Here is a 13,267-nt window from a genome sequence, read left to right as displayed (position 1 = left end):
GAGGTCTGCCACACTCGCTCACCATAACGATTGTGAACAGATGCTATAACCAATGTTTCTACCTTCTATTACCCATGCTTCTGGCATTCTTAACATTCTTTATAGGCAAACGATTACTGCCATCAAGTGGATGTGTGTACCAGAACTTGAAGGGCCATAAATGCTAAGTCGAGAGGAGTTTGCCACCATCGCAATCATTTGGATTGTGAACAAACAAGGAGACAAGCTCAGGGCTCTGTGGTTCCCTCAAAACGAAAGCTTTGAACACATTAATTATGAGGGCAATTAATACGTCTCTCTACCGTCTAGTTTAATAAATACAATTTTACCTAATATATAAAAATCTTAAAAAATAATTAATCCTTCCTCAAATAATAATATAATGATATTTTTTAATAAATATTTATTTTAAGTGATATATGAGCTTAAAAACTACATTACAAAATAATAAATAAAATAACTAGGAAAGAATTAAAACCGACATTGTGTATTTAATAATAATATAATGATATTTTTTAATAAATATTTATTTTAAGTGATATATGAGCTTAAAAACTACGTTACAAAATAATAAATAAAATAACTAGGAAAGAATTAGAACCAACATTATGTGTATTTAACCATTATGTCATATTCATCCCCATCCTCGCTCATTTAATGAAAACTCGGTTGGTATCCTAATTCCTATCTCGGTTTTAATGAAATCTTGGTCGGTGGCTGGTTGTACAGAGCTTCTAGCCTTCGCCACCTTAATCTAGAGAGTCTGTCGTTGATGGCCGCCTGCGCAAAGGCTTTAGGGAATGCAAAGGCAGGTTTTGAATTTACACAGAGGATTCTTGTGAGCAGCCCGGTCCAAAGATTTCCCCGAGCGATGCAGAGTAGAGCAAATTATACGGGCAAAGATCAGAAAAAAATGCAAAGTCCGTAGGTAAAAGCGATTTCACCTACATCGAGTATAGAGGCAACAAGCATTTTGAGCTCTTGAAGACCGCCACTGTAGGTTTATCGGTTGTTGAGGTCAGATGATTTTTGTTTTATATTTTCTCGGTGATTGGATTTGATTTGCTGTAAACTGCAACTGGTCTAGGGTTTTCAGGGTTTTGATTTGGGGTTCCTCAGAGAGAAAGTTGTATTGGTATGGCGGGTTCCAAGGGGCAGATTAGGGTTCTCGCTAAAATCCGATCCTGAATGACGGATCTAACCCTAACCCTAACCTCGGGTCTTTATGTACGCCTATTTATCCGAAGCCCTAATTTTAGGCCATGATGGTTGTCAATAACGCTAAACCGTAATTATAGGCCATGATGGTTGTTGTCAATAGCCGTCAACCGCAATTTTAGGCCATGATAGTTGTCAATATCCCCAAACCGTAATTTAGGCCATGATGTATATCAAATTTCGTTCATTTTAATCAAGATTGAATGTGAAACTCATTGGCCCTAACCATATCGGAAGTTAATAAAATTGCCGTAGAGGAGATTTGAATTTTTATTATCTTCTGTCAATGCCCTGGACATTTTTGAAGGCCCGTTTTTTCTTTTAAATACGCTGAGGATAACTACAAAGCTATAACATATTTATTTACTTATTTAGCTGGGTTCTTTTATTTTGTTCAAATGAATTCTTTTTGTAATTGGTTATCCTGTTTGGCTTTGGTTGAAAATTGAAAATTTAGGTGTATAGAACCACAAATATTTTTATATTTGAGAGAGTGCCCTTGTTTTCAACGGGTTCGTAAAACGTCATTGTTGATGTAACTTGGAAATTGTTAATCAGTAATAAAGGAAATTGAAAATGATAATGTTCTTGAATTTATCCCTCTGATAATCATGCACAACACTGACCCCATAATATTTTGTTTGGGTGGCTGTAACATGTGGAATATATTTGCGATTGTTGCATTATTTACACTTCATTTATTTAGCATTCAAATATCAAGCATGCTAAATAAATAATCATATGCCATATGCTATTTTTTGCACCCCCAATCCATAAACAAAATAATCATTGGGCTGATAGTGGTCAATTCAAGCACTTTCAATGCTTAGCCCTTGCGGGTATAGATGTTGCCACTTTTGTGCTGCCAGCAGAGCTAACCATATGCCATTTTTTGCCCTAATTAGGCAATTTCCATCAAAGAAGAGGCTTAATTATGAGTTATGAAGGTCAGACAAGCTGGAAATCATCCAAATTAGCTCCAACATTGTCTTAGACCAAGCCCTAGTTGAACTCGACCCTTGCCCTAGCCATAGTAGCTTGCCTTTATGGATTGAAAATATGAAAAAGAGAGGTAAAAGATGAGTTTTTGAAGTTTTGATCATCAAGAGGGATGCTAGTGCTCTTTCCCTACTTGGGTGATGATGGAGTCTTAGGAACATTAACCATGGAAATATCAAACCTTTGAATGGAGCAAGGGTGAAAACCTTGGTTTTCAATTCCTAGCCCTAGCTATCATTTTATGAGGGAGAAATTCACTAGAAAAATGTTAATCTTCCAAATATTAGCCCAAATTTATATTCTCACTGCAATTAATTTTCTCGATAGAGCTTAACCATATGCCATTTTTTGCACCCCCAATTCATAAACAAAATAATCATTAGGTTGCTAGTGGTCAATTCAAGCACTTTTAGTGCTTAGACCTTGCGGGTATAGATGTTGCCACTTTCGTGCTACCAGCAGAGCTAACTACTGCATTTGTAACTGGTTGGAAGTCTAAGTGACCTTGACGGCTTACAGATGTTGTGCATGTCCTGGGTGAATTTGGCATAATAGATACCCATCTGTTGTGACACTTAAGCCAAAAGGAAGACCACTTTCTTATCAAGGGGTCATTTATCAATCAAAGAAAAAGGAAAGTAATCAAAATGTGTCATGAGAAAGGCATGGTTGTTTTAGTCTATGTCACAAGGTTCGTTGAACTTTAACCTTGAGGTTCGAATTTTGGCGAACCTTAATTTTTTGTTATCCTATAATTCATTTTAAATTTATATATAAAATAAACGAACCTAATGGCGAACCTCATGAAAAATTTGAACTTAAACTGAATCTAATCATTGTCGAACCCAAACTTGAATATGAACCATGTGACATTGGTTTTAGTTGCACCAAAATTCCTTCAAATGCATTTCTTTCCCAAAGCAGAGATGAAATCAGTCCTGAGTTGGTTGAAACATGTTTCCATTTAACTTGCATTTGTTTTGGCTTAGGGACATTTCTCAAAGAAGAACGATAGTAAGAGCATAAATATTTGAAAACAACAACCAAAGAATACCAATCCCAATCCTTTAAGAGTATGGGTGATTGATGGTATTTGGGAACATGTGTACAACATTATGTATTTACATTAAAGAAAATATTCATGATATCAAACACCAAAATGGAAACTCAGCTTTCCAACCCCGAGGTTCCAAGCTGCTAAATGAGTTGTGCATTTATGGATTATTTGCACTTGTAATGATTCATCTAAAAGAAAATATATAACCCAATTTCACAAAAATGTAAGATTAAATCTGTTCTAAAATCCAAGGAAACAAATCAACAAAAGGACTTGCAACAAAGGCACTAGTCGATCCTTTTCAGCTGGTTCACATTAATTCTCAATGCTTGACATTGACGCGAACAAAATCTCTCACATCTCCAAGACACATCTTGAGAGTCAATATAGAAATTGTATTTTTGGTGGATATAATTTACTGCGGCAATTTCAAAACTAGAGGGGGGTAGAGTATGTATGCCTTCGTAGGATTAGCAGTCAAGTCGCTCTGCAGAGATGGGTCCCTTGTCCCACAAACAAGGGTTTCTCATACACCAATTTGGTGTCTGGCTTGGCTGCGACCCTTAAAAATGGATAATAATAATAATAATAATAATTTCTTCATGGATCCTGTCTTCATTGCTTAATTCCTCTCATTAGAAGCATGCATTCTCATTTCCCAAACTCGATTGTAGTTGCACAATTATTTATTTGCCTCAAGGTTGTTATTAAATATAAAATAAAACAATAGTGGCAGTGGATAGTATTTCAATTCTTAATGCCCCAATTTTCTAGTCAATCCAAGAGAAAAAGACTGAAGTGTTCTTGATTAGTTTCAACATGAAAACATGATGACCAGACCAGTAAACTAGAAATTAACTCATCGTAACTGAAGTTTATCTCATGAACTTGCACTCATGCTAGGAAGACAAAATTGTTGTCTTCATTGGTTATGTCACGAGCTAGAAGACCTTCCGTTGCTACATTTTCAACAAGGTTCTGGTCCGATTCACATTTTTGGGCTCTGTTGGTTCAATGAATGGAGATGAGGGTAAATATGGTCTTTGATTCCCTCATGAATGATCCTCCTTGCCTCAATGTCATACTTGTTATGTTGGATCAACTGTTGGGCATCTTGAGGTGGCACTATTTGCTGCTTCACAAACTTGAGCACCCCATTATCTTCCAACAACACTGATATTTGCTCCTTCCATGAGTAGAAGTTCGAGGCTCCCTCTAAATTGTGATTCGACCTTAGTCTTTGGAATGCCATACATTATCCAAAGAATTGCTCTGCTCTTCAAACTCTAGCGCAAGCCTTCTGCTTGATCTACACTGTCCACTAAATGGTCAATCTGGCGCTGGTCTTTAAACTGATCTTTGCTCTGATACCATGTTACTTTCACCAAGATATAGAGTTTCTTAACAACTTGTAAGTAACAAAATAATCATTAGAGAAAAAAACACAATCACACAAATTGACATGCTTGTTTACTCTGGAAATCTAACAGGGAAACCCTACTTCCTTGGTTGTGGTATTTTTATTGATTGTTCTTGAGCAATTGGATCTATTACAAATCACTTTGTCTCTGAGAGAACATTCCACTTCTTCTCACAAATCTCAGCTAATACAATTGATCTCGGCTCTCTAGCATGCAATTGTTCCTTTCCTGCCTCCTTGACTTGCCTTGCAAACCCTGCTCTCTCTTACTTGATGTTTGTGCACTAGAAGCCTCCTAAAGCCTTGTGCACTAGAAGCCTCCTAAAGCCTTGTGCACTAGGTCCCTATTTCCCAACGCACATGAGGCCTCATAATCCTAGTGCAAATTTGCCCCTATTTCCTTATGCAGTTTTGGCTCCTATCTTGTAGCGCAATTCCTCCTATTCTCTTGCACACTTGTGACTTCTTAGTCCTTAGGACACAAGCTCTGTGCAAAATCTCCTAAATACTTGCGCACTTACGATCTCTTATTCCTTAGGACACAATCAAGGATAATCTCACAAACCTTGTGAACAAAATCTACGATTTCTCATGCCTTCATCCTCCTCTTTATAGACCCAATTCGAGCATGTAAGGGGCCTAGCTCAATTTAGAAACTCGAGTCTTGATTGACGAGTTAACCGAGTCTAATTGATTCTCTCGCCAATCAACAATTGGAGTATTAACTTGTTTTCCCTTCATTCAAGATTGGAGACTAACTTGCTCTAACTGAACTTGTAATTGCCACCTCCTTCTATAGTCAAATTGATGAAGACGCCACTTAATTGAAGCTCCAATCTATGCATGCCATCTTGATGATTATTCTAGTAAACTGGAAATCAACTAATTGTAACTGAAGTCTAACTCATGAGCTCACACTCATACTGAGAGAAAGATAAATTAAAGTCTTTACTAGCTAAGTCAAAAGACCTTTACTTACTACATTTTCAACACTAGCTAGCTTATCCCGAACCTGAATGAACTTAGGAAGGTACGTAATGATGGGCTCTCCTTTGCTCAACTGGACATGTCTTAGCTTGTCCTTCAATGTGAGCTTCCTGACATCACTAGTACCCTGACACAAATCCAAGATGAGTTTCCACATCTCGTATGCTGTCTTCTTCCCATGGAGATGAGGTATAATATGGGCTTTGGCCCTGATCAAGAATGATCCGCCTGGCCGTGGTGTCATTCTTGTTATGCTAGATCAACTCTTGGGGATCTACAGGTGGAACTATTTGATTCACCACAAATTCTAGCACCTCGTTATCTTCCAACACCACTAAGATCCACTCTCTCCATCAACAGAAGTTAAAGGTTCTCTCTAAACAATGATTTGTCCTTAGTCCTTGGAAGGACATACTGCTTATCCAAAAACTACTTTTCAAAATTCTAGCACAAGTATGTTGACTGATTTGTGCCCTTCAATGACTTAACAATTCTGGTGCTAGTTTTTATGCAGAACTCTACTCTGATACCATTTTAATTTTCATGAAACCCTGTAACTACTTAGATGAATTACTGAAAATTGAAACCAAATTTGCTTTCACCAAGATACAAAGTCTCTTAACAATTTATAAGCAGCGGAAAAACACTAGAGATAAAAAACATGCACAAAAAATTGACATGCTTGTTTTACCTAGGAAACCAAAAAAGGAAAACTTGCTTTCTTTGTTGTGGTATTTTATTGATTGTTCTTGAGCAAATCGATCTATTACAATTCATGCTGCAACTACAACCAACATTCTATCTCTGAGAAAGTGCTAGGCTTCTCCTCACTAATCTTAGCTTCTACAATTGATCTCGACCTGCCTTGATCATTGCTTGATCTCAACCCTGCACACAATTGTTGCCTTGTTGAATAGCCTTGATCTGCTTTGCAAATCTTGATCTCCTTAGCTCCACAATCCTTACGCACTAGGATCCTAAATCCTTGTGCACAAGCTCTTATTTCCTAGCGCACTTGTGCTCCTCATTCCTTGCGCACTTGAGCCCTATTTCCTTGTGCACAATCTCCTATTTCCTAACGCGCAATTGCTTGTCAATTATGTGCACTCCACACACAAAGAATGATCTATGAATTTGTGCGTTTGTCCTTCTCTTTATAGATAGAATTCGAACCGTGCAAGGATGCCTAGTTTGATTAGCAGTTCACTCGAGTTTCCTTCAATTGTGATTGCTAGTTAACTGAGAACTCAACTCATTCTCTCTCTAATCAACATTGAAGTCTTAACTCATTCTCTTTCTAATGAACACTGAAGTCTTAAATCGTTCTAACTAAACTTGTCACTTCCACCTTGTCTTGTAGTCTAACTGAAGAAGACTCCACTTAACTGAAGCTCCAACACTACGCATGAAAACATGACCATTCTAAGAAATTGAAAATCAATTCATTATAATTGAAGTCTATCTCATGAACTCACTCTCATGCTAGATAAAGACAAATTTGTGGTCTTCACTGGCTAAGGCACAAGCCAAAAGACCTTCCATTGCTACATTTTTGACATTCCCTCTTAGTGAGGAAGGGATTCTATATAATGCCCAACTTTTCTTTGAAATATACGAAACTACCTCTTACCGTTGCCTTGGTCAAGATATCTATTGTCTGCTCTTCTGGTAGCAACGTACTTGGCCTTTGTTGAATTGAGTGCAACTGATCTCTACTTCCTGTTGAACCAGGAAATAATTGCTGACCTAATGCTGAAGAAACAACGTGAAGTACTCTTTCAATCTGTTCAACTCCTTGCCTGATCTGCATCAGTGAAACCCTAAAGCCTCACTACATCAACCTGTTTGTACCATAATCCGCAATTTGCCATACCTCTGAGATATCTCAAAACATGCTTCGTATTAAGCTAGTGAACTCTCGTAGGATCCATCATGAACTGGTTCATTGCAAAACATATGTTAGGCCATGTGTTGACTAAGTACATGAACGACCTAATGAGTTGCCTGTACAATGTAGCATTCACTTGGTCTGCTTTGCTAGCTTCCCATCTTCCTCCATTTTGTGACTATAGGTGTGGTCATGGGCATGCAATCTTGCATATGAAACCTCTTTAGGATCTTTATAGTGTACTTTCACTACCCCAAGAAGATTTCCCAATCGACCTGCCATATTTCCAGCCGGAGGAAATAGTGCATAAGCCCTATACCCTTCATCGCAAACTCCCTTGCAAGGCTTGCCTTGCAATCCTAAATCAAGATGTTTGCTCTAGTCAAAATAATATCATAATCATAGAGCACTAGAATCAGTGAAAGCTCTCCAATCATGATGCAGTACAGGTTGGCATCTGCCTCACTCTTAGTGAAGCCCTATCGAAGGTAGATATCACTACAAGTGTACCATGCTCTCAGAGCCTACTTGTGCTCGTAAAGAGCTCTTCAACAAATATGCGTAGTGCCTTTTCTGAAGGTCTCAAATCCCTCTGTTTGCTCCATATAAATCTCCTCCTCAACCACCTTGTCAAGGAATGCTATCTTCACGTCCATTTGGTGGATCTTCCACCCCATTTGAGTTGCAAGTGCCGAAATCATCTTGATGGATGAATAACGTGCCATTGGAGCGAATGTCTCCTCATAGTTGATGTCCTCAACCTATGAGAAGCCCTCAGCCATAAACTTGGCCTTGTACTTCTCTACACTCCCATCTGCTCCATGCTTTTCTTGCCTTTTCTTACTTTTCTACCTAGTGTGAGCCTAGTACTGACTTGCCTTTTGGTAGTGGCACAATATCCCAGACATCATTCTTTATGATGGAGGAATATTCCTCCACCATGGCATCTCGCCAAACTTGTTGAGAGGTTGCTTCCTCATAACAAGAAGGCTTTGTGTCTAACAAATCTGTCATTATTGCCATATATACGATGTACTTCTGTGGTTGCTTGCTCTGCCTGAACACAGAGCTAGGAGTCTTAATTCGCTCCTCGGCCTCTTGAATTAACCTCTCGACCCACTTGGTTCTCTTCCTCCCTGTGGTGGGAGTCACTGACTGAGTGGCTGCCTCCACTCATCTTGGTATCTCCTTATCATGTTATGACTCTTGGTCATTTTGTTGGGCAACTCGCTTGCCACTTAGCTGAGACTCAACGTGTAATACTAGTTGAGGCTCTTGCTTGGGAGTGACTAGCTCCTCCTCAGGTACTCCAACTTGCTCTCGCTCCAAGGATTCCCTCAAAGCTCTATCCTCCTCAAAACTCACGTCTCTCATGATAACTCTCTTCTTGAGTGATGATATATATGCCCTGCATGCCTGAGATGTCTCACTGTAACCCACGAAAAAATCTCTTTTAAGCTTGTGGGTTCCAGCTTCTTCTTGGTCTCTTTGGATACATGGAACTAAAATTTTGTCCCAAAGATGCACAAGTGAGAAACATCAGGGTTCTTGCCTGTGAAAGCCTCCTCCAGTATAACTTGTTCAAGCACTCTGTGTGGACCCCCTGTTTTGTAGAAATACTGCAGTATTGCATGCCTTTGCCCACTAGAACATGGGTATCGCCTGATTATGCAACATGGCCTTGGCTGCTTCAACTATGATGCGGTTCTTCCTCAGCTACCCCATTTTTCGAGGTTTATGGGGTGCTGTAAGCTCTCTCCTAATGCCCTCGCACGCACGTCCCTGAAGGCATTGGAGACATATTCCCCACCACTGTCACTTAATGCTTTGATCTTCTTCCCGGTTTGGTTTTCTACCCAGGCCTTAAACTCCACGAACTTTCAAAAGACCTCCTCCTTCTTCATAAAGAAGATCTGTGTTTTTTGAGAATAGTCATATATGAAATTGACAATACTTATTGCTCATGAGTGGTGGAGAAGATAAGGGCTCATATACATCTAAATGTACCAACTCCAAAATCCCTTTGGCTTTGCAATATCGACCCTGAAATGATGACTTGGCATACTTGCAAGGTGTGCACCCATTGCACACATCATGCTGGTTGAATGTGCACTGTGGTAGTCCTGTGGCCATCTGCCAAAAGATCTTCAATGCCCCATGATGCAAATGTCCTTACGTCTGTGCAAAAGCTGTTAAATTGGCAACTAGGGCCAAACTCCATGTGGGTCGGCTTATTTATGGCAGCTGATATTTTTATTGGATCCCTCTCGTCGAGAGGTGTAGGATTGATCCAAAGATCATCCGATTCCGATAAGTATTTATGGAGATATGAATTTATTTTGTTTATGTAATTATTATCAAGCCGACCAGCTCTTATGTAGGCTCTAGAAGCCCAAACGTCGTGTCTATTCATCATCTACACGTTAGTATAAATAGAAGAGGATTTGAAGTCATTTGGCAGCTCACTCTCTTGTGATCTCTCTTCATCCTGTTTTGGGTTTTGATGGAGAAGAGATCTAAAAGGAGTGCTCTAATATCTACGTTGCCCTAACGAAGATGAAATGCTGGACATCTAGACGCAGTCACAGAGGATCCTTATACGATGTATAAAGGTGATCGTAATAAGCCCTAGCTGCAGTGATAAAAGGAGGCACAACCGCAGTTGAAATGGAGCCATCCTATATGCAGTCCTGATTTCGCAAAGGATAAAACGCAAAGGTTATACACACTCTTGTTCACGGAAAGAAGCCATAGCCGCAATCATGATGGAGACCTAGCCGTAGTCTTGAAGGAAGATCTAGTCGCAGGTGAAGAGGAAACTCAAACACAAGTCCTAGCCGCCTTGAAGAGATATCTAGCCACAGTCAAGAAGGCCCTTATCCACAGCAAGAGAAGGAGCCTTAAGACAAGGAGAAGGGTCTCTGTTTTAGGGCCGCAGGTTAGGGCAACTTCAGCGAAGAAGAGAAGGACGTTAGGGTCATTCTCATGACTGTTTTGAAGTGCAAATGAACCAGCATTAAGGCCACATTACAGGAGTCTACTTCCGGGCTGTTTGTAAGGGCATTTGTGGCAAGGTTTATCTCTGTCTTGAGCAGCGGATTGCACAGAAAACATTGCGGATGGACTGAGCCCTTTTAGTGAGCTGTTGGGTGAGTACAGGGGCTGGTTCTAGCCTTATATTCCAACAGCTAGGAAGGGAGACAATACCGCAGTCTATTATGCCTGATCAAGAGGCTGTGTTGAATCTGATGGGTGTGAATAGGGTGCTGTAGCAGACGAAGTTTGTGCGCCAACCAGTGTAGTGATGAGGCTGTTCATGAGGACAGTTTAAGGTGACCTTTCTAATAAGCAGTGACAACTAGAGCAACAACATGATGATTAAGAGCAGCAAGTCATGTACAGCGTATAACTCAGCAGTAAAGCAACATGGTGCAGCTCAGGAACATGGTATGATGTTGCAATATGATGAGGTGCAGCACATGGACAAGATACAACAGAATGATAGGTGAAGGAGTCACCTTGAGAATCAGTTGAAGCAGAATGTCTTCAACTTATCTCATCGCTATACGAAATGATCTATGCTAGATCTAGATAAGTCAAATTGTTGACTTCTGTTGTAATTGTACTCTCTCTCTCTCTCTCTTTCTCTGCTGAACTTTGAAGATAAAAGAAGATTTGATCAAAGGGTTTCCCCACACATTGTGGGGTTTGTCCTTGGCTCGCGCCATATCTTGTGTCCTCTTGTCTTGGCTTGTCTTCTGCATTTTATATTTATGTTCTATCTGCAGTTTATCATAATGCTGATGTGATTGCTAACTGTGAAAATTTAAATAAATTGCTCTAGCATAGAACATACCTAATCTTAACATGGTATCAGAGCTGAGGTGAAGACAATGCCCAAGCAAGAGTGAAAGAGCAATCATCAAAGGCAGTTGGGACAAGTCAGAAGGATCAATGGGTTCCTCATAATTCACCTAGGGTGAAGTCAAAGCAGAGAATGTTATCAGAATGGCGCGGCGGAAGATTCTGATGGTCCATCTTAAGATAACTTCATTGGGAAGTTCAGATCTAAGGGTGGAAGGAAAGGCAGATGCCTTGTTGAAATAATCTCGGCCGTTATGCGAAGGAGTGTCCGAATGGCAGAGACACATCTCTTGATGAAGATAACAATCATTCCTAGGGCATCTTCAATGATCAAAGGAATGACTAGTAATGCAGGTCATCAAGGAAATGGTCGACTCTTCCACGAAAGCAAGGAACCCCAAAATCTCTTTTATGTACCTGATCAAACCTGATGTCCAACTTGGAAATGGAAGTCAAAGGTTACAGGGTGGCACTTATCGATGGAAAGGTACGCGTTTGAAAATAGATCTTTTAAAGATGTTTTTGAGTTCAGGGTTGTATCAAGTTGCAGGAAGTCCACTGGGGACCATGTCCATTGACTCAACACCAGAGGTATGTGAGTCAGATGGTGACTAGGATGCCTGAATTCAAAAAGAAGCATACATGTCTGAAATGTACCGAAGGAAAATATTATAAGGGGACCATTCCCCTCATGCAGCAGGTTCACAGGTTTAACCCGAGGAGTTTGAGAATCATGATCAAGGAATCTCATGTATACAAGTGGAAGAAAGCCCTCTATGGCTTGAAGAAAAACACCTCGGGCATAGTATGAGAGGATTGATAGCTGTCTAATGCAGCTGAGATTCACTAGGAGTGAAACCGATCCAAACCATTACTCGAAGGTTGTGGATGATAAACCTCGCGTACCGGCACCTATGTCTGACAGGTGCAGACCCTCTCATTTATAGGAGACAGAGGGAGTTGGATTCTGAATGTGGGAAGATAAGCTGCAAGCTTGTGACTGCCTCGAGGATCTTAACTTTCAGAAGTTATGTGGTAATGATGTAGGACCAGATTTGGGAAACGCCTCTGAGTTTCATAAACTCATTCGTGTTGATGTTCTTGGAGAACCTCTGTCCGGACATGATGAGTGGGCAGGCAGTATGGAGGATCACTAGAGCACTTCTCAGTGCTGGTTCTCCTTGGAATCTGCCTCGATATCCTGGATGAGTAGGAAGCAGAAGTCGATGACTCTGAGCACCACCAAGGCAGAATACATTGCTGATAGTATGGCCTTCTGTGAGGCAGTCTGGTTGCTGAAGCTCTTCAGTAAGCTGTTTGTACACATGATGAATACCACTGTGATTCTCTGTGACAACCAGAGATGGGATTCGATTATTGAGGAATCCCGTATTTGACAATTGCTCCAGCAGATAGACATCAAATACTACCTTATCTGGGATATGGTAAGTCGATGATCACGGAGGCTCCATCGCACTGAGATGATGTACAGGATAGAGCCCTGAGGAAAGATCAAATTTGTGATTTTCCCGAACGACTGGGCTTCATCAAGAGACCTTTGTAAAAGGGTCCTGCATGTTGCATACATTGAGCTCTGGGAGCTCTGGGAGGCTTGCAGTTCCACTGGAGCAACATACGACCACAGGGTGACTCACCCTCCCCTAGTGGTGCGCACTGGAACAAGATGATTCGCTCTCTTGTGTAGCAGGATGATTAGTTCTCCTGTGAGGCTTGGATTGATGTGTTCTCCATGGCGATTGTAGCAGGATTGATGTGTTTTCCTGTGAGGCCTGGATTGATGTGTTCTCCATGGCGATTGTAGCAGGATTGATGT

At 40.4% G+C, this 13,267-nt stretch overlaps 1 long non-coding RNA gene across 1 annotated transcript in view; it reads left to right on the top strand.

Moving 5' to 3' along the window:
* Positions 1-626: 626 nt before the first annotated feature.
* Positions 627-13,267, top strand: part of LOC149164566 (uncharacterized) — a 46,176-nt gene continuing 33,535 nt past the window's right edge. The window contains exon 1 of the long non-coding RNA XR_016260710.1: positions 627-1,017. This is a non-coding gene — a long non-coding RNA (uncharacterized LOC149164566). The remainder of the gene's footprint in view (positions 1,018-13,267) is intronic.

Source organism: Pinus tabuliformis, chromosome 5_1 (assembly GCF_031772625.1).
Source record: "Pinus tabuliformis cultivar Carrire ecotype Pingquan chromosome 5_1, CPIR1, whole genome shotgun sequence".
NCBI lineage: Eukaryota > Viridiplantae > Streptophyta > Pinopsida > Pinales > Pinaceae > Pinus > Pinus tabuliformis.
Note: the sequence above shows the minus strand (reverse complement) of the source record. Positions and strands in the feature narration are given on the sequence as shown.